This window comes from Triticum dicoccoides, chromosome 3A (assembly GCF_002162155.2).
Source record: "Triticum dicoccoides isolate Atlit2015 ecotype Zavitan chromosome 3A, WEW_v2.0, whole genome shotgun sequence".
NCBI classification, from domain to species: domain Eukaryota; kingdom Viridiplantae; phylum Streptophyta; class Magnoliopsida; order Poales; family Poaceae; genus Triticum; species Triticum dicoccoides.
Genome location: NC_041384.1, coordinates 394,241,029 through 394,263,026, shown reverse-complemented (window position 1 = coordinate 394,263,026; position 21,998 = coordinate 394,241,029).

Below are 21,998 nucleotides of genomic sequence, written 5' to 3'. Positions count from 1 at the left end.
CTTAGTCTTCACCAGAAGGTGGATCGAAATCACAAATGGGTTAAGCGTCAGTTTGGTTCTCTTCTTCACAACATGACTGCTACACACAATGCAGTGAAGAAAAACCACTACTACCTCCATCAAGTCTTCGGTCACACCTGGGAAATCCTGTCACATCTGTATGGTGAAGAAGATCAGAAGAAAATGGGTCTCAATGAAGATTTTGACTGGTCTGCACCTCCACCGAAGAAATTCAAGAAGGTCAAGGTTCCTTCTCTGGTGGCCAGCTCATATTCTTCATCGCGCGACACTAATGAAAATGAAGACTTGGACGACACTGCGGCAGGCCCTACTACAACAAACGACCCCAACAATGCTGGCGCTCCTTCATCAACTTGATATTCTTCAGGGGCGTTAGTCCTCATATTCGATCCTTTTGGTCATTTGATGACAAAGGGGGAGAATTTTGAGTTAGTCTTCAAGCGGGTCTTTCTATATGGGTGTTTTTTTAAGTTACAACTCTCGTTCTTCTGAGACTTTTATTGGATCGAGTTGTAAACTTAAACCCGATGGTGCTCTGATACTCTTGACGCGTTTTTCTGCATGCTTATTCCTCGTTAAATATTATTGCATGCATGCTGAATTACATCAGTCACCATATTTCATCATGCATTTCAAATTCTTCACTGTTATATGTCAAATGCATGTATGAATTACAAGATATAGGGGAGATCTCCATGATTCAACTCTTCAAGTGTGCATTGCTTCAAAAGCAAATTCCTCACTATGCACATCTTCAGGGGGACCTCTTCTATATCTTGCAATCAAATTCCTCAATATCAGTATTTACACTTCATATGTTTATCCCCGTTGAAAACTAAACCTATATTGTCATAAATCACCAAAAAGGGGGAGATTGTAAGCGCATCTAGTGCCCCTTAGTGATTTTGGTGTATTGAAGACTTATAGGTTAAGGGACTAATGCATTTGTGAGTGTACACAGGTCTATAAGTCCATGAGGAGTTTGATATTTAGAGAGAAAGTCGACCCCTAAAAATGAAGTTCTTCAACTGAAGACTTTGTATTTCTGAAGACTTTCTGAAGACTTTGAAAGTGAAGAAAATGGTGTGACCTTGAAGACTTAGTATTCATTCGAGGAACATGAAGCGTGAAGACTTTTGTTTTTGTAGTTTCATTTTCTCTTTCTTGAGTCATAGGAAACACCGTACTGTTAAAGGGGGTCCAGGAAATACTAAGGAAAATTTCCATGTGATGCTCAACTCAAAATCCTACACCTACCAATCCCTTCGAGTGAAGCCATTGGAAATCTCACACAGTTCAGTCAATTTCTTCAGTGACAAAGACGAAGCTCTTCTGGTCTCTGAGCAATTTGTTCTGACTGAGGAGTTAGGAATTCGCTAGTGCGGATTGCCTACACAGTGAGGAACATGATAGCCCTGAGGATTTTGCTACTCAAAATTCCGACCGTTGCTGTGCTATGCGCCAGCTGTCCCCAAAATATCTATCCACCTAACGGTCATGTCATTGAAGGGCATTTATGTCTTATCATGTCGGGCTGCTCCCTAGGCTATAAATAGCCGCCCCCTACAACCACTAGCTGGTTGGCTGCTCCGAGAGAAACTGACACACGTCATTTGAGAGCAACCCATCCTTCGAGGACTTTGAGCGAAAATCATCAAGTGAGGAAAAACCCAAACCAAAACCCAAACACCTTCAAACCCCAAGTGATTGAGCATCACTGAAGAGATTGATCTTGCGTGGATCCGACACTTGTTACCTTTGAAAACTGTGCTTCTTCCAGACGGTTAGGCGTCAAGGTCTAGAGCATCCAAGAGGAATTGTGGATCGTCGAGTGACCAAGTTTGTGAAGGTTTGGAAGTCGCCTGAAGACTTACCACGAGTGATTGGGCGAGGTCTGTGTGATCTTAGCTCGAGGAGAATACGGTGAGGACTAGGTGTCCTGAGCTGCGTGTTCAGGACTGGGTGTCCGGGACTGTGTGTCCTCGAGTTTAAATACTCAGCCGCTCCAACCAGACATACAACTGAGACAACAATTGGAACTGGTCTACCAAATCATTGTCTTCACCGAGCTTACTGGTTCCATTTCCTCAACTCTTTCATTTCCTCATAATTGTGTTGTGTGCTTGTTCATATCTGTGCATGAAGACTTTGACTGAAGACTTTCTCAATTTCCTCAGTTCAATTTCTTCAGTCTGACTGTCTTCATCCTGTGTTGTCCTGTGCTTATGCTTCCTATACTCTATGCATGTCTTCATTTCATCATGATGGCTATGCTTGTATTCTGTTATGTTTATGTTTGAGTACTTATTCCGCTGCTAGTAGTTCTTCGCTAAGGAATTTCCTCACCGGCAAATTCCTTAGTGAAGAATTTCATAAAAATCGCCTATTCACCCCCTCTAGTCGATATAACGCACTTTCAGGCGCTGGCTCGAGCATCCTAGCTAGTACTGGATTGGCCAAGCCTTCGGGAAGGGGGGCCATACACCTGATCATCTTTGCCTTTGTTATCCAGTCCTAGTCAAAGAGCGACTTTTCATAATGATGTTATGATAAAGAAAAAGACAGTGTGTTCGTCCTTGGGATTACTTACTTGGGTATCGGGGCGATTACAGCTCAGACCCGCATCCTGGGTGGTATCCGGACACTCTATTTGGGGTCCGAAGAACAATTTGTACATCTCTTCGAGTGTCATGCTGAGGAAGTGCTGAATAGTCTGTGGTCCTTCCGGGTTGAATTCCCACATACAGACGGGTCGATGTTTGCAAGGCTGGACTCGACGAACTAGCATGACTTGCATTAGCGAGACCAGGTTGACATCTCTCTCGAGGAGATATCGGACGCGACTCTGCAATATTGGCACATCATTTACCGGCCCCTAGTTCAGCCCCTTGTTGATGCATGACGTCAGTTGTGGTGGGGGGCCTGAGCAAAAGGTAGGGGCGGCCACCCATTTGGAACTACGAGGAGCTGTGATATAGAACCACTCCCGCTGCCACAAATTGGACACCTCTGGGAAGGAACCCTCTGGCCATGGAACATCAGTGCTTATGCTTATTACGGCACCTCTGCTGTGTGCCGCCCCTCGATCATCTTCGGCTTCACATTGAAGGTCTTGAGCCACAGACCGAAGTATGGGGTAATGCGGAGGAAGGCCTCATACACGACGATAAACGACGAGATGTGAAGGAGGGAATCCGGGGCCAGATCATGGAAATCCAGCCCATAATAGAACATGATCCCCCTAACAAAGGGATCTAGAGCGAGGCCTAGCCCTCGGAGGAAGTGAGAGATGAACACAACAGTCTCGTTGGGTTCGGGAGTGGGGATGACCTGCCCTCGGGCGGGCAGCCTGTGCGAGATTTCGGCGGTCAGATACCTGGCCTCTCTCACCTTCTTGATGTCCTCCTCTGTGACAGAGGAGGGCATCCATCGACCTTGGAGGTTGGATCCGAACATGGTTGAAGGTCCGGAGTGCCTGAACCGAGCCTTGGGTGTTGGAACTCGAGGCAACGAAAGGATTCGATTGAGCACGAGAAGGAAAAAAGGACAAACCTTGGCCTCTTTATAAAGAGGGTGAATATCAAGCGTCCTCCCCGTGGCCGTTTGGGACTTGGCTAAAATTGAGGAGTCATACCAACGGGCACGATTGGGTTACCCACGTCCGTATTGATGAGAATCCCGTAATAAGGGGGCACGATCTCTACTTCGACAAGACGTGTCAAGAAAACCGCCTCGCAATATGTGTAGTGCTAGTTGAGAAAAACGGTTCAAATAATGACCGGGCCATGACATGATGCCGTGCTGTCAAAACGTGTCAGCATATTAGATTTGTGGAAATATTATTCTCTCTATGGTGGTATGTGGAACTTGTTTTGCGGAGCCGGACACTATCCTTGTGTTCAAAATCTTCTATGGAGTATTCGGAGGAGGAACCCGCCTTGCAATGCTGAAGACAAATCTGCGCGCCGGACTCATCGTCATTGAAACCTAGTTCCGGGGCTACTGAGGGAGTCCTGGATTAGGGGGTCTCCGAACAGCCGGACTATATCCTTTGGCTGGACTATTGGACTATGAAGATGCAAGATTGAAGACTTCGTCCCGTGTTCGGATGGGACTCTCCTTGGCGTGGAAGGCAAGCTTGGCAATACGGATATGTAGATCTCCTCCCTTGTAACCGACTCTGTGTAACCCTAGCCCCCTCCGGTGTCTATATAAACCGAAGGGTTTAGTCCATAGGACAATATACAATCATACCATAGGCTAGCCTCTAGGGTTTAGCCTCTACGATCTCGTGGTAGATCAACTCTTGTAATACTCATATCATCAAGAACAATCAAGCAGGACGTAGGGTATTACCTCCATCAAGAGGGCCCGAACCTGGGTAAACATTGTGTCCCCTGCCTCCTGTTACCATCCGCCTTAGACGCACAGTTCGGGACCCCCTACCCGAGATGCACCGGTTTTGACACCGACACGCTCTTTCTTGTACAGCGCTTTCTTCACCTTCCTCCCCTGTTCATATTTCCATTTCTCTTTGTCAATGAAGTGAGTCAGCACATGACTTTGACCAGGAGTGAGGTTCAGCTCAGGCAGAGGTGTGTTGGGGTCCTTGTGCCATAGGTCAATGAAATCTAGGATCAACTTCGGATCCAATATCAATGGCACATTGCTGCCTTTGGCTCTAGTGGCCCTGAGCTGCCTGCCTCTGATGATTTCGGCAAGTTCCTCATCATCAGCTTCGTCATCTTCGGACGGTACTTGAAAGGCGACCTACTTCTTGTGAGGACTTGGTCGAGAGCCTTGTCCAGCAGTGGCCTTTGTCTTCAGCAGAGAGGGGCCAGTTGATGAATTGGGTGGAGCTGAAGAACTAGCAGAAGCTCCTGAGGCAATAGAGATGCTTGTTGTCCTCTGGCACATGGCGAGATGCACATGTGGAGGAGCTGGAGCAGCTTGAGGAATTGGCCATTAGGGCTTTGAAGAATCTGGCCTTGAGGGCATTGCCGAGGAACTTGGCTGTGAGGGCATTGGGAGTGAAGCACTTGGCTTATGAGCAGGCTTCTTTGCCATGGGCTTGTTTGGCTTGCTTGCAGAGGCCTCAGCAGTGGTAGCAGCAGCAACAACAGAGTCTTCATTAAATTTCCTCACTGTTTCCTTAGCTACTTTGGCTAGCTTGGCCTGGCGCTTGGCCCATTCATCAGGATAGTCCTCATCACGCTTGAGGCTGGTGGGATCAGCTTCTTGGCTAGGTGCCAATGCAGGTCTTGGGCATGGAGGATTAAGAGCGAATTTCTTCATATACTTGGGAGTAACATATCTGTACTCCCTCCATTCCCATGCCCATCTCCTCTCTATCCTTTGTATGCGCACCTTGCGCTTATTTTTGTCCTCCTTGCCAAATTTGGCCTCATTAGGAGTGCAATAATCCTTGTATATGTCATCAGGAATCTCGAAAGCAGTATTGACCTCAGGCCTCTTTCCTCCCTTCTGTGGCTTCTTACGTCAGCCATTTTCTTCAGATGAGGAATTTGAGCAATGGAATTCTCTGAAGGGGTGTGCAACTTTTCTTCAAGGAACGCTGCAAATGAGTTAAGTTGATGAGAACCTAGTGATTTAGCAGCAGACATGTGTACCTATGAATAGAGTATAGTTGCGAGGAATTTGGAGAGGTCATATGCGTTCTCAGAAGGTTTTGCAAAAAGAACAAGTTTGAGGAATTTGACCAGTTGAGTCTTGAAGAATTTCACTAAGCGTTCTTTGACTTAGGTTCCAGAGTTGTACATATTGAAAAATCCACACAACTGAGGAATCTTGAAGAAAAATGTTGCTTAGGGAAACAGATCAAGAACAGATGATATGTGAGGTGTTTAGTGTGTGAAGAGTTGAGGAATAAACACCTTTTGCAGATTTGAAGAAAACATCAAAATCAACAAGGGCAGTAAAAGTAACTTTTTATTACCCTTGACAAAGAACACGACGAACTGTGAAGTGTAGATGTGAAGCTCGTCGGTTCAGATCCTCCACGCCCTAACTTGGCAGAGGAAAACAGCTACGGCGGCGGCGGAGTGAAGAAATCCACGGCCGGCATGAGTACGACGGCGACGAGGTTGAGGCAGTGAAGCTCTTCCTCACCGGCGATGATGGAAGTAGCGGCGACGCTAAGGTTTGAGAGCTTGAGCGAGGGAGTGAGGCCGAGCGGAGTAAAAATGAAGTGAGGAAGGGACAGGGGTATTTATAGCCAAAGTGAAAAACTATTCGCCCGAAGAAATTGACTTAAAGAAATAGCAATAAGTGAATGCTATAGAGGACATAAACTCTCTCTCTCTCACACACACACATACACACACACATAGCCAATGAAGAAAAACAACGGAAAAAGTGAAGACAATGCAAGTTGAAGAACAACTGAGGAATTTCAAAGTGAGGAAAAACTCAGATTGAAGATTTTCCACTTTTGGTGGTGGCGTGACCCATCGTATAAGAATGATGATTTCAGACACCGCACACAATTGTTGCAGGGTTCCGAGAATCAAATTCTTCATTAATTTCTTCACACTTAGAGGGTTAGTCTACATTGATTGAAGAAAAACGTTACTTTATGTGTTGCACATCTAAGTCATCAATTTTGCATAAGTGTTAGGATGTGTGTCCTTTTCAAAGAACATTCGAAGATTAGGATATTTAGCTCACACCACAACTTGCTAAATCTCTTCTCATCCAAGGGCTTAGTGAACATATCGGCTAGCTGTTCTTCAGTCTTCACATGCTCAATAGAGATGTCGCCCTTCAACACATGATCACGAAGAAAATGATGACGAATATGAATGTGCTTTGACTTTGAGTGCTGAACTAGGTTATGAGCAATCTTGATGGCACTCTCATTGTCACAGTAGAGTGGCACATTCTTCATGTTGACGCCATAGTCTTTGAGAGTTTGATTCATCCATAACTGTTGAGCACAGCAAGAACCAACAGCAATGTACTCAGCTTCAATAGTAGACAGTGATACACAATTCTGTTTCTTCGAGGACCAACAAACCAAGGATCGTCCGAGGAAATGGCATGTGCCAGATGTTGACTTGCGGTCCACATGATCACGAGCATAGTCAGAGTCTGAAAATCCAATGAGATTAAAAGCCGAGCCCTTGGGGTACCATAATCCAAGTGTTGGTGTGTGAGCTAGATATCAAGAATATGCTTCACAGCCTTATGGTGTGATTCCTTCGGTGTAGCTTGAAATCGGGCACACATGCAAACACTAAGCATAATATCTGGCCTAGATGCACATAAGTATAATAAAGAACCAATCATGGAGCAGTATACCTTTTGATCGAAGTCAATACCATTTTCATCAGTGCATAGATGGCCATTTGTGGGCATAGGGATTTTGACTCCTTTGCAATCTTGCATGTCGAATTTCCTCAGTACATCCTTGAGGTATTTCTCCTGAGATATGAATATCCTTGGGTCAAGTGAACCGGGTTTGAAGCCTTTCTTCGTGAGGAATTCCTTCAAAGTATCATACCACGCCCATGGGGCCTGCTTGAGGTCATAGAGGACCTTATTGAGTCTGAAGACTTTGTTAGGATGCTTTGGATCTTCAAAACCTGGGGGTTGAGCAACATATACTTCTTCCTCAAGCTTACCATTGAGGAATGCACTTTTCACATCCATTTGATATAAGATGATATCATGATGGTTAGCATAAGCCAGTAATATGCGAATAGCGTCAAGTCTAGCAACCGGTGCAAAAGTTTCATCGAAGTCAATTCCTTCAACCTGTGTGTAGCCTTGCGCTACAAGTCGTGCCTTATTCCTCACCACAAGGCCATTTTCATCTTGCTTGTTGCGGTAGATCCACTTTGTGCCGATGATATTGTGCTTGCAAGGATCTGGACGTTTGACCAGTTCCCGGACGTTGTTGAGGTCGAATGGATGTAATTCCTCTTGCATAGCTTGAATCCACTCAGGCTCCAAAAATGCTTCATCTACCTTAGTGGGCTCTGTGATAGAGACGAAAGCAAAGTGCCCACAAAAGTTAGATAAATGTGAAGCTCTTGAGCATGTGAGAGGACCTGGAATGTTGATGTCGCTGATGATTTTCTCAATTTGCACTTCATTTGCAAGGTGAGGATGAGCGGGTTGTCGTTGAGGAATTTGATCAGCACCATTTTCCTTAGGTGCATCAGCATGATGTTCTTCATGTTCTGGAATGACTTCTTCATTAGATTCTTCGGTAGGAATGACATCCTCAGTAGCCTTGAACTTAATTGATTCCTCAGGAGGTATTTCATCTATCACAGGAGGTACGTCCCCTCTTTGTGAGCCATTAGTCTCATTGAACCGCACATCTACAGTTTCAACAACTTTGTGGTGATAGGTGTTGAAGACTCTGTAGGTGTGCAGGTCCTTACCATAACCAAGCATAAAACCTTTATGTGCTTTCGGTGCAAATTTGGAACTGTGATGAGAATCTCTAATCCAGCATTTAGCACCGAAGACTTTGAAATAACTCACATTGGGTTTCTTGTCAGTGATAAGTTCATATGCAGTTTTCTTGAAGAATTTGTGAAGATATACCCTGTTGATGATGTGGCACGCAGTATCAATTGCCTCAGGCCAGAAGAGAGGAGGCGTGTTGTACTCATCAAGCATAGTGCGGGCCATCTCAACAAGAGTCTTGTTCTTGCGCTCCACGACACCATTTTGCTGAGGAGTATAAGTAGCAGATAACTCATGAGTAATACCAAGTTCTTCAAGATAGTCATCAAGACCAGTGTTCTTGAACTTAGTTCCATTATCACTTCTGATGTGCTTGATCTTCACACCAAAGATGGTTGAAGCCCTCGAGGAAAATCGTTTGAAGACTTACTGCACTTCAGTTTTGTAAGTGATGATATGCACACATGTATATCGAGAATAATCATCAACGATGACAAAGCCATATAAGGATGCAACATTAGTGAATGTGGCATAGTGAGTAAGGCCAAAGAGATCCATGTGAAGCAATTCAAATGGCCGAGTAGTAGTCATGATAGTCTTCGCTGGATGCTTGGCCTTGGTCATCTTTCTAGCTTCATAGGCTCCGCATAAGTGATCCTTGAGGAATTTGACATTCTCAATGCCAATGACATGCTTATTCTTCGCGAGCGTGTGCAGATTCCTCATGCCGGCATGACCAAGTCGTCGATGCCATAGACAGCCTTCTGAAGCTTTTGCAAGTAGACATGTAGCAGGTTGTGGTCCTGTAGAGAAATCAACAATATACAAATCTCCTCTCCTAAAGCCTTCGAAGACTTTAGAATTTTCAGCTTCCATGATCACAACACAACGATACTTGCCAAATACAACAACCATATCAAGATCACAAAGCATTGAGACAGACATGAGGTTGAACCCTAAGGACTCGACAAGCATGACTTTGTCCATGTGTCGATCCTTTGAGATTGCAAACTTACCTAGACCCAATACCTTGCTTTTTCCTTTGTCAGCGTAGGTGATATGCTTCAGATGTGATGGAGATAAAGCAGAGTCCATCAATAAGCTCATGTCACCAGTCATGTGATTTGTACATCCACTATCGAGGACCCACTAAGTGGCTTTGGGTTGATCATCCTGCAAATGAATTAGTGCAACTTACGAACTCATATACTTCGTCAGTGAAGAATATGATATCAATTTCATCAAGCAATAGAACAGATAGAACAGTATGAGGACGTGAGAAATGAGAATTCATTTCTTCATGATTAGCTTGCGTCCTTATAAGCATATTCAGGTCTCCAGCAAATTCTTCAGACGATTAAGTTCGTCTGGAGACCTGACCCTGCATAAGAGATTGGTTCTTGTTCTTCACCACCCACATCTAAAGGGGTGGCAAAGAGTTCATCATTCTGCGAGCTCCATAAGAGAAAGGTGGCATAGATGCCAATCCACTTTGTTTCACATAAGAGGGATTAGGGTAAGCATAAGAGTAAGCAGAGAAATTCTTCGAGGATTTATGAACATAATGATTTGAAGAATAATGCACATATCCATGATCCTTAGATCTTCCCTGCGAAATAGAGGGTTAGCACGATGATACTCATATGAGGACTTTGATCCATGTGAGGAATTTGGTCCGTATGGGGACTTGGATCCATATGACGATTTTGATCCATATGGGGACTTGGATCCATATGAAGAATTTGATCTGGGGTTCCTATTCTTCACAGGTGGTGGCATGATGACATTCACCTGAAGATTTTCAACCCACCTTTTGGGAACCCAGATTTTCCTCATAGGAGGACCGTTCCTGCAGTTAGTGCCAACATATCTAGCAAATACTTCACCATTCTGATTTTTGAACAGTTTATAGTTGGAGTCAATTGACTCATCAGAAGAATATGAAGATTCACATGTAAAGCCAGATAAAGTAGATGGATCCACTGAAGGTCCCTTTGCAGGAACCCATGAGGTTTTGGGATACTTCTCAGGTTTCCAGTAGGTCCCATCAGCATTAAGTTTCCTCTCAAAGGCAATACCCTCTTTCCTAGGGTTCCTGTTGAGGATTTGCCTTTTAAGCACATCACAAAGAGCCTGATGCCCTTTGAGGTTTTTGTACATGTCTGTCATATACAATTCCTTCAGCCCCGCATCATCAGTGATACTAGCAATGTCCTCAGATGAGGAATTAGTGATAGCAGAAACAGTTGAAGAATTTGCATCAATGGAAGTATTTGAGCATTCAGGTGAAGAATTAGCAGTTTCACGTTCAATGCACTTCAAACATGGAGGAACAAATTCATCCTGAGTAGCGCTAATCTGTTGAGCAAGTAATGAATCACGCTCCTTCTGAAGATCTTCATAACTCACTCTTAACTGCTCAAGATCTTGCTTTCTTTGAAGAAATTCATAAGAAAGCCTCTCATGATTAGATAGGAGAGTGTTATGATGACCTTGAAGATTATCAAACTTGGACTGGAGTCCCTGAAGACTTTCAGCCAAAGCTTTGGAACCATCCATTTCTTCACCCAACATATCGTCACTCTCATTAAGCATGTTTTGAACTTTTTCCAAAGCTCTTTGTTGTTTAGTGGCAAGAGAAGCAAGTTTGACATAACTGGGTCCAAATTCATCACCAGATTCATCATCACTGGACTCAGATAAGTAGCATTCAGTTACCTTGGAACCTGAAAGTGCGTTATATCGACTAGAGGGGGGTGAATAGCCTATTTTTACGAAATTCTTCACTGAGGAATTTGCCGGTGAGGAAATTCCTTAGTGAAGAAGTACTAGCAGCGGAATAAGTACTCAAAAGTAAACACAACAGAATAAAAGCATAGTCATCATGATGAAATGAAGACAGGCACAGAGTACAGGAAGCGTAATCACAGGATAACACAGGATGAAGACAAACAGACTGAAGAAATTGAACTGAGGAAATTGAGAAAGTCTTCAGTCAAAGTCTTCAAACACAGATATGAACAAACATACGGCACAGTTATGAGGAAATGAAAGAGTTGAGGAAATAGAACCAGTAAGCTCGGTGAAGACAATGATTTGGTAGACCAGTTCCAACTGCTGTCTCAGTTGTACGTCTGGTTGGAGCGGCTGAGTATTTAAACTCGAGGACACACAGTCCCGGACACCCAGTCAAGGACACTTAGTCCAAGACACCCAGTCCTCACTGTATTCTCCTTGAACTAAGGTCACACAGACCTCGTCCAATCACTCGTGGTAAGTCTTCAGGCGACTTCCAAACCTTCACAAACTTGGTCACTCGGCGATCCACAATTCCTCTTGGATGCTCTAGACCATGACGCCGAACCGTCTGGAAGAAGCACAGTCTTCAAAGGTAACAAGCGTCGGATCCACTCAGGATCAATCTCTTCAGTGATGCTCAATCACTTGGGGTTTGTAGGTGTCTGGGTTTTGGGTTTTTGGTTTTTCCTCACTTGATGATTTTCGCTCAAAGTCCTCAGAGGATGGGTTGCTCTCAAATAACAAGTGTCAGTTTCTCTCGGAGCAGCCAACTAGCTAGTGGTTGTAGGGGGCGGCTATTTATAACCTAGGGAGCATCCCGACATGATAAGACATAAATGCCCTTCAATGATATGACCGTTAGGTGGATAGATATTTTGGGATAGCTGGCGCATAGCACAACAACGGTCAGAATTTTGAGTAGTAAAATCCTCAAGGCTATCATGTTCCTCACTGTGTAGGCAATCCGCACTGGCGAATTCCTAACTCCTTAGTCAGGACAAATTCCTCAGAGACCAGAAGAACTTCGTCTCTGTCACTGAAGAAATTGACAGAACTGTATGAGATTTCCAATGGCTTCACTCGAAGGGATTGGTAGGTGTAGGATTTTGAGTTGAGCATCACATGGAAATTTTTCCTTAGTATTTCCTCGACCCCCTTTAACAGTACGGTGTTTCCTTTGACTCAAGAAAGAGAAAATCAAAACTATGAACATGAAAGTCTTCAAGCTTCATATTTCTCGCATGAATATCAAGTCTTCACGGACACACCAATTTCTTCACTTTCAAAGTCTTCATGAAAGTCTTCAGAAATTCCAAAATCTTCAGTCGAAGATATTCATTTTTAGGGGTCGACTTTTCCTGTAAATATCAAACTCCTCATAGACTTATAGACCTGTGTACACTCACACACGCATTAGTCCCTTAACCTATAAGTCTTCAATACACCAAAATCACTAAGGGGCACTAGATGCACTTACAATCTCCCCTTTTTTGGTGATTGATGACAATATAGGTTAAGTTTTCAACGGGGATAAACATATGAAGTGTAAATACTGATACTGAGGAATTTGATTGCAAGATATAGAAGAACTCCCCTTGAAGATGTGCATAGTGAGGAATTTGCTTTTGAAGCAATGCACACTTGAAGAGTTGAATCATGGAGATCTCCCCTATATCTTGTAATTCATACACGCATTTACATATAATATGAAGAATTTGAAATGCATGATGAAATATGGTGCCTGATGAAATTCAGCATGCGTGCAATAATATTAACGAGGAATAAGCATGAAGAATAGTGCATCAAGAGTATCAGATCATAGTGCATCAAAAGTATCAGAGCACCATCGGGTTTAAGATTAAAACTCGATCCAATAAAGTTTCAGAAGAACGAGAGTTGTAACTTAGCAAGAAAAAAAAACGCCCATATAGTAGACCCGCTTGAAGACCAAAAAGGATCGAAAATGAGGACTAACACCCCTGAAGATAATCATGCTGATGAAGGAGCGCCAGTTGACGAAGATAATCAGAGCACTTTTCACATCCATTTGATATAAGATGATATCATGATGGTTAGCATAAGCCAGTAATATGCGAATAGCATCAAGTCTAGCAACCGGTGCAAAAGTTTCATCGAAGTCAATTCCTTCAACCTGTGTGTAGCCTTGCACTACAAGTCGTGCCTTATTCCTCACACAAGGCCATTTTCATCTTGCTTGTTGCGGTAGATCCACTTTGTGTCGATGATATTGTGCTTGTAAGGATCTGGACGTTTGACCAGTTCCCTAACATTGTTGAGCTCGAACTGATGTAATTCTTCTTGCATGGCATGAATCCACTCAGGCTCCAGGAATGCTTCATCTACCTTAGTGGGCTCTGTAATAGAGACAAAAGCATACTGCCCACAAAAGTTAGACAAATGTGAAGCTTTTGAGCGTGTGAGAGGACCTGGCGCTTTGATGTCATTGATGATCTTTTCAACTTGCACTTCTTTTGCAATGCGAGGATGAGCTGGTTGTCATTGAAGAGTTTGATCAGCGTTTTCTTCAGCACCATTTTCTTCAGCATTTTCTTCAGGTGCATTAGCTCGACATTCTTCATGTTCTGGAATGAATTCTTCAGCAGATTCTTCATTAGGAATGACATCCTCAGTAGCCTTGAACTTGATAGTTTCCTCAAGTGCTGGTTCATCTATCACAGTAGGTAGGTGCTCTCTTTGCGAGCCATTAGTTTCATCGAACCACACATCTCCAGTTTCAACAACTTTGTGAAGAACATTGTTGAATACTCTGTAGGTGTGCGAGTCCTTTCCGTAACCAAGCATAAAACCTTCATGTGCTTTCGGTACAAATTTTGAGTTGTGATGAGGATCTCTAATCCAACATTTAGCACCGAAGACTTTGAAATAACTTACATTGGGTTTCTTATCAGTGAGGAGTTCATAGGCAGTCTTTTTGAAGAATTTGTGAAGATATACTCTGTTGATGATGTGGCACGCAGTATCAATTGCCTCAGTCCAGAAACGACGAGGCGTTTTGTATTCATCAAGCATAGTGCGAGCCATCTCAGCAAGAGTCCTGTTCTTGCGCTCCACGACGCCGTTCTGCTGAGGAGTGTAAGGAGCAGATAACTCATGAGTGATACCAAGTTCATCAAGATAGTCATCGAGACCAGAATTCTTGAACAGTGCCATTATCACTTCTGATGTGCTTGATCTTCACACCAAAGTTGGTTGAAGCCCTCGAGGAAAATCGTTTGAAGACTTCCTGCACTTCATGTTTGTAAGTAAAAAGGTGTACCCATGTGTAACGAGAATAATCATCAACAATAACGGAGCCATATTGGGACGCTTCATTTGAGATAGCAGAATAATGATTAGGACCAAACAGATCCATGTGAAGCAATTCAAATGGGCGAGTGGTGGTCATGATAGTCTTCGCTGGATGCTTGGCCTTGGTCATCTTCCCAGCTTCACAGGCTCCGCATAGGTGATCCTTGAGGAATTTGACATTCTCGATGCCAATGACATGCTTCTTCTTCGCAAGCGTGTGCAAATTCCTCATGCCTGCATGACCAAGTCGTCGATGCCTGAGCCAGCCTTCTGAAGCTTTTGCAAGTAAGCACACGGCTGGTTGCGGTCCTGTAGAGAAATCAACAATATACAGGTCTCCTCTCCTAAAGCCTTCGAAGACTTTGGAATTGTCAGCTTCCATAACCACAACACAACGGTACTTGCCAAAGACAACAACCATATCAAGATCACAAAGCATTGAGACAGACATAAGGTTGTATCCTAAGGAGTCAACAAGCATGACTTTGTCCATGTGTCGATCCTTTGTAATCGCAACCTTACCTAGACCCAATACCTGACTTTTGCCTTTGTCAGCAAAGATGATATGCTTCAGACGCGACGGAGATAATGGAGCATCCATCAATAGATTCTTGTCACCAGTCATGTGGTTTGTACATCCACTATCAAGGACCCACTCAGTGGCTTTGGGTTGATCATCCTGCAGATGAATTAGTGCAACTTACAAACTCATATACTTCATCAGTGAAGAATATGACATCAATTCATCAGGTCAATTTCATCAAGTAAAAGAACTGATAAAGCAATATGACGACGTGAGAAATGAAAGTTCATTTCTTCATGATTAGCCTGCGTCCTAACAGGCATGCTCAGGTCTCCAACAAATTCTTCAGACGATTACGTGCGTCTGGAGACCTGACCCTGCAGAAGAGATTAGTTCTTTTTCTTCACCACCCACATCTGAAGGGGTGGCAAAGAGTTCATCATTCTGCGAGCTCCATACGAGAAGGATGGCATAGAAGCCAATCCATTTCGTTTCACATAATATGGGTTAGAGTAAGCATATGAGTAAGCAGAGAAATTCTTCGAGGACTTATGGACATAATGATTTGAAGAATAATGCACATATCCATAATCCTTAGATCTTCCCTGCGAAACAGACAGGTTAGCATGATGATGTTCATATGAGGACTTTGATCCATAGGAGGAATTTGGTCCGTATGAGGAATTTGATCTGGGGATCCTATTCTTCACAGGTGGCGTCATGATGACATTCACCTGTAGATTACCAAGACATCTTTTGGGAACCCAGATTTTCTTCATAGGGAAGCCGTTCCTGCAGTTAGTGCCAATATATCTAGCAAATACTTCACCATTCTGATTTTTGAATAGCTTATAGTTGGAGTCAATTGACTCATCATCAGAATGAGAAGATTCACATGCAAATCCAGATAAGTTAGATGGATCAACTGGAGGTCCCTTTGCAGCAACCCATGTAGTTTTGGGGTACTGCTCAGGCTTCAAATATGTACCATCAGCATTGAGTTTCCTCTCAAAGGCGATACCCTCTTTCCTAGGGTTCCTGTTGAGGATCTGGTTTTTAAGCACATCACAAAGAGCCTGATGCCCTTTGAGGCTTTTGTACATGCCTGTCGTGTACAATTCCTTCAGCCCTGCATCGTCAGTGATACTGGCAATGTCCTCAGATGAGGAATTAGTGATAGCAGAGGCATGTGAAGAATTTGAAACATTAGCAGCATTTGAACATTCAGGTGAAGAATTAGCAGATTCACGTTCAATGCACTTCAAGCATGGAGGAACAAATTCTTCCTGAGATGCGTTGATTTGTTGAGCAAGTAATGAATCGCGCTCCTTCTGAAGATCTTCATAACTCACTCTTAGCTTCTCAAGGTCTTGCTTTCTTTGAAGAAATTCATAAGAAAGCTTCTCATGATCCGATAAGAGAGTGTTATGTTGATCTTGAAGGGTGTCATACTTAGTATGAAGTCTCTGAAGACTTTCAGCCAAAGCTTTTGACTGATCCATTTCCTCACCCAACATATCATCGCTCTTGTTTAGCATATAGTGAGCTTTTTCCAAAGCTCTTTGTTGTTTAGTAGCAAGGGAAGCAAGTTTGACATAGCTGGGTCCAAATTCATCACCAGATTCATCATCACTGGACTCGGATAGGTAGCATTCAGTTACCTCAGCATCTTTTGCCATAAGGCATGATGCAGAAGATGATGATTCTGGTTCGAATGTCATCGTTTTGAGAGATTCCTTGAAGTCAAAGCAAGGATCATGACAAGTTCGATGACCTTCATAGACCTCAGAGAGACGGTCCCAGATGAGCTTCGCATGATCGAGATGCATGATACTCCTGAACTGATTTTGTCACAGGCTGGAGAAGATGACATCCTTCGCCGTCAGGTTGAGAAGAGTATACTTGAGAATGTCATCAGCATCCGCCATCTTGCACAGATCAGTCAGGCCAATCTCAGTGACGGTCCACAACTTGCTGTTCATCACCATGAGGCGTTTCTTCATCATGGCCTTCCACTTGGGATACTCACGACCGTCAAAGATGGGGCATGTCACCTTTGTCATACCTGCGGTCGACATAACTAAAACTCCAGGCGGTTAAACAAAAATCACACAGAACAAGGGAGTACCTTGCTCTGATACCAATTGAAAGTGCGTTATATCAACTAGAGGGGGTGAATAGGCGATTTTTACGAAATTCTTCACTAAGGAATTTGCCGGTGAGGAAATTCCTTAGCGAAGAACTACTAGCAGTGGAATAAGTACTCAAAAGTAAACACAACAGAATACAAGCATAGTCATCATGATGAAATGAAGACAGGCATAGAGTATAGGAAACGTAATCACAGGATAACACAGGATGAAGACAAACAGACTAAAGAAATTGAACTGAGGAAATTGAGAAAGTCTTCAGTCAAAGTCTTCAAACATAGATATGAACAAACATACGGCACAGTTATGAGGAAATGAAAGAGTTGAGGAAATAGAACCAGTAAGTTCGGTGAAGACAATGATTTGGTAGACCAGTTCCAACAGCTGTCTCAGTTGTACGTCTGGTTGGAGCGGCTGAGTATTTAAACTCGAGGACACACAGTCCCGGACACCCAGTCAAGGACACTTAGTCCAAGACACCCAGTCCTCACCGTATTCTCCTTGAACTAAGGTCACACAGTCCTCGTCCAATCACTCGTGGTAAGTCTTCACGCGACTTCCAAACCTTCATAAACTTGGTCACTCGGCGATCCACAATTCCTCTTGGATGCTCTAGACCATGACGCCTAACCGTCTGGAAGAAGCACAGTCTTCAAAGGTAACAAGCGTCGGATCCACTCAGGATCAATCTCTTCAGTGATGCTCAATCATTTGGGGTTTGTAGGTGTTTGGGTTTTGGGTTTTTGGTTTTTCCTCACTTGATGATTTTCTCTCAAAGTCCTCAGAGGATGGGTTGCTCTCAAATGACAAGTGTCAGTTTCTCTCAGAGCAGCCAACCAGCTAGTGGTTGTAGGGGGCGGCTATTTATAGCCTAGGGAGCAGCTCGACATGATAAGACATAAATGCCCTTCAATGATATGACCGTTAGGTGGATAGATATTTTGGGACAGTTGGCGCATAGCACAGCAACGGTCGGAATTTTGAGTAGTAAAATCCTCAGGGCTATCATCTTCCTCACTGTGTAGGCAATCCGCACTGGCGAATTCCTAACTCCTCAGTCAGGACAAATTCTTCAGAGACCAGAAGAACTTCGTCTCTGTCATTGAAGAAATTGACTGAACTGTATGAGGTTTCCAATGGCTTCACTCGAAGGGATTGGTAGGTGTAGGATTTTGAGTTGAGCATCACATGGAAATTTTTCCTTAGTATTTCCTCGACCCCCTTTAACAGTACGGTGTTTCCTTTGACTCAAGAAAGATAAAAACAAAACTATGAAAACGAAAGTCTTCAAGCTTCATATTTCTCGCATGAATATCAATTCTTCACGGACACACCAATTTCTTCACTTTCAAAGTCTTCATGAAAGTCTTCAGAAATACCAAAATCTTCATTCAAAGATATTCATTTTTAGGGGTCGACTTTTCCTATAAATATCAAACTCCTCATAGACTTATAGACCTGTGTACACTCACACACGCATTAGTCCCTTAACCTATAAGTCTTCAATACACCAAAATCACTAAGGGGCACTAGATGCACTTATATAACCTTTTGCCATAAGGCATGGTGCAGAGGATGATGATTCTGTATTGAAAGTCATAGCCTTGCGCGATTCCATGAAGTCCTCGAACCAGGGTTCATGGTGAGATCGATGACTTTCATAGACCACAGAGAGTCCGTCCCAGATGAGTTTCGCATGGCTGAGATGCATAACGTTCTTGAACTGGTTTTGTGACAAGCTGGAGCAGATGATGTCCTTCGCCGTGAGGTTGAGTAGTGTGTACTTGTGAATATCATCAGCCTCTGCCATCTTGCATAGGTCAGTAAGACCAATTTTAGTGACGGTCCAGAGTTTGCTGTTCATTGCCATGAGGCGCTTCTTCATCATGGCCTTCCACTTGGGATACTCATGACCGTCAAAGATGGGGCGTGTCACAGTCTTCATTCCTGTGGTCGACATAACTAAAACTCCAGGCGATTAAACCAAAATCACACAGAACAAGGGAGTACCTTGCTCTGATACCAATTGAAAGTGAGTTATATCGACTAGAGGGGGGGTGAATAGGTGATTTTTATGAATTCTTCACCAAGGAATTTCAGGGTGAAGAAATTCCTAAGAGAATAACTACTTGCAGCGGAATAAGTACTCAGAAGTAAACATAATAGAGCATGAACATGGTCTTCATGATGAAATGAAAACAAGCACAGAGTACAGAAAGTGTAAACACATGATAAACAGAATGAAGACAAACAGACTGAAGAAATTGAGCTGAGGAAATAGAGAAAGTCTTTAGTAAAAGTCTTCAAACAGATATGAACACGCACACAACATAGAAATGAGGAAATGGAAGGGTTGAGGAATTGGAACCAGTTAGCTCGGTGAAGACAATGATTTGGTAGACCAGTTCCAATTGCTGTGACAGTTGTACGTCTGGTTAGGGCGGCTAGGTATTTAAACGTGAGGAAACACAGTCCTGAACACGCAGCTCAGGACACTTAGTCCTCACCGTATTCCCCTTGAGCTAAGGTCACACAGACCTCGCCCAGTCACTCGTGGTAAGTCTTCAGGTGACTTCCAAACCTTCATAGACTCAGTCACTCGGCGATCCACAATTTCCTCTGGGATGCTCTAGACCATGACGCCTAATCGTCTGGAAGATGCACAGTCTTCAAAGGTAACAAGCGTCGGATCCACGCAGGATCAATCTCTTCGGTGATACTCAATCACTTTGGGTTTGTATGTGTTTGGGTTTGGGTTTTCCACACTTGATGATTTTCGCTCAAAGTCCTCGGAGGATGGGATGCTCTCAAATGACAAGTGTCAGTTTCTCTCAGAGCAGCCAACCAGCTAGTGGTTGTAGGGGACGGCTATTTATAGCCTAGGGAGCAGCCCGACATGATAAGACATAAATGCCCTTCAATGATATGACCATTAGGTGGGTAGATATTTTGGGACAGGTGGCGCATAGCATAGCAACGGTCGGAATTTTGAGTATCAAATTTCTCAGGGATATCATGTTCCCCACTGTGTAGGCAATCCGCACTAGCGAATTCCTAACTCCTCAGTCAGAACAAATTCTTCAGAGACCAGAAGAACTTTGTCTTTGTCAATGAAGAAATTGAGTGAGCTGTATGAGATTTCCAATGGCTTCACTCGAAGGGATTGGTAGGTGTAGGATTTGAGTTGAGCATCACTTGGAAATTTTTCCTTAGTATTTCCTCGACCCCCTTTAACAATACGGTGTTTCCTATGACTCAAGAAAGACAAAATGAAACTACAAAAACAAAAGTCTTCATGCTTCATGTTCCTCGAATGAATACCAAGTCTTTAGGATCACACCAATTTCTTCACTTTCAAAGTCTTGAGAAAGTCTTCAAAAATTCAAAGTCTTCAATCGAAGAACTTCATTTTTAGGGGTCAACTTTCTTTGTAAATATCAAAGTCCTCATAGACTTATAGACCCGTGTACACTCACAAACGCATCAGTCCCTTAACCTATAAGTCTTCAATACACCAAAATCACTAAGGGGCACTGGATGCACTTACATATTCCACTCATATTAATTTTGGCAAGGACAAGTGCAATCAACTTTCACATCTCGCACTATTTTAAAGGAGTCACAAACCCTCTTGTTGGTAAGACAAGGGACAAGGTAACCTAATGCTTTCATGGACAACATCATGTGTGTATTTCACTCTATGTCTATGGATATCCTTGTATGTTCCTTGTGGGACTAACCCATGTAGGTATTGAAAGTGCAACTCACTCCAATGTTTTGCTCCAAGTGATCTATATCAACATTGAGCATCTACTTCTTCAACACCTAGATGAAGTCATCATCGACAAAACCCAAGGTTAGTTCATCCCTCTTAGGGGGGATATCACATCTAGGGGGAGCTTTGCTCTAAGAATTGAGCTAAAAGCAACTCTAATGGTATGAACACAACAATGCTTTATGTAAAAGTGGTAACCCCACTGGTGCTTAAACGATGAGTATGACCTACGATCAAATGTTCTCATCTGACTCCTCAGTCAATATACTCATATATAGATGACCTAGTCATCACCAACTTCTTGATAGATGCTAGAGTATTTGTGCATGGTTTTCCACATGTTTCATTTGCTATCTTATTGTGTGAGCATGTTGGTTGCATATTTTTCCCTTTCGAGGACATCCATTTGTTGCTTTGTTTGTTTGGCTTTTCTTTTTTCCAAATGATGGACAAGAATGCCTAAGAATGTCGGATTCGGGGTTCCACAGACCCTTGAGAGGTTCAAACTCTGGGCGCATGCGAAGAACTCATCCTCCCAATCTGCCTGCCCATCGATCCCACGACATGCCTCGACGAACCTAACGGACAAGAGACACAACAATTTACCCAGGTTCGGGCCAGCTTGCTGTGTAAAACCCTACTCTTGCTTTGTGGTGGATTGGCCTCTAGGGCTGAGGATGAACTAGTACAGTGGAGAACAGGCTCAGGAGGAGAGGTGTTCTTGTGCCCGATGAGCCGAGGATGATCTCGAATCATCCGTTGTTCGTTGGTCCCTCCTCCTCTATGGTGGTGGATAAGTCCTATTTATAGTGGCCTTGGTCCTCTTCCCGAATGTAAGGCGGGAAGGGATCCCACAATAGCCAAATTTGAAGGAAGACAACTAGTACATGCTATCCTGACGAAAGTAGTCTTCGCCTGCAAAAGCTCCTGGCTGTGACACCGCGATGGGCTCCGCGATGAC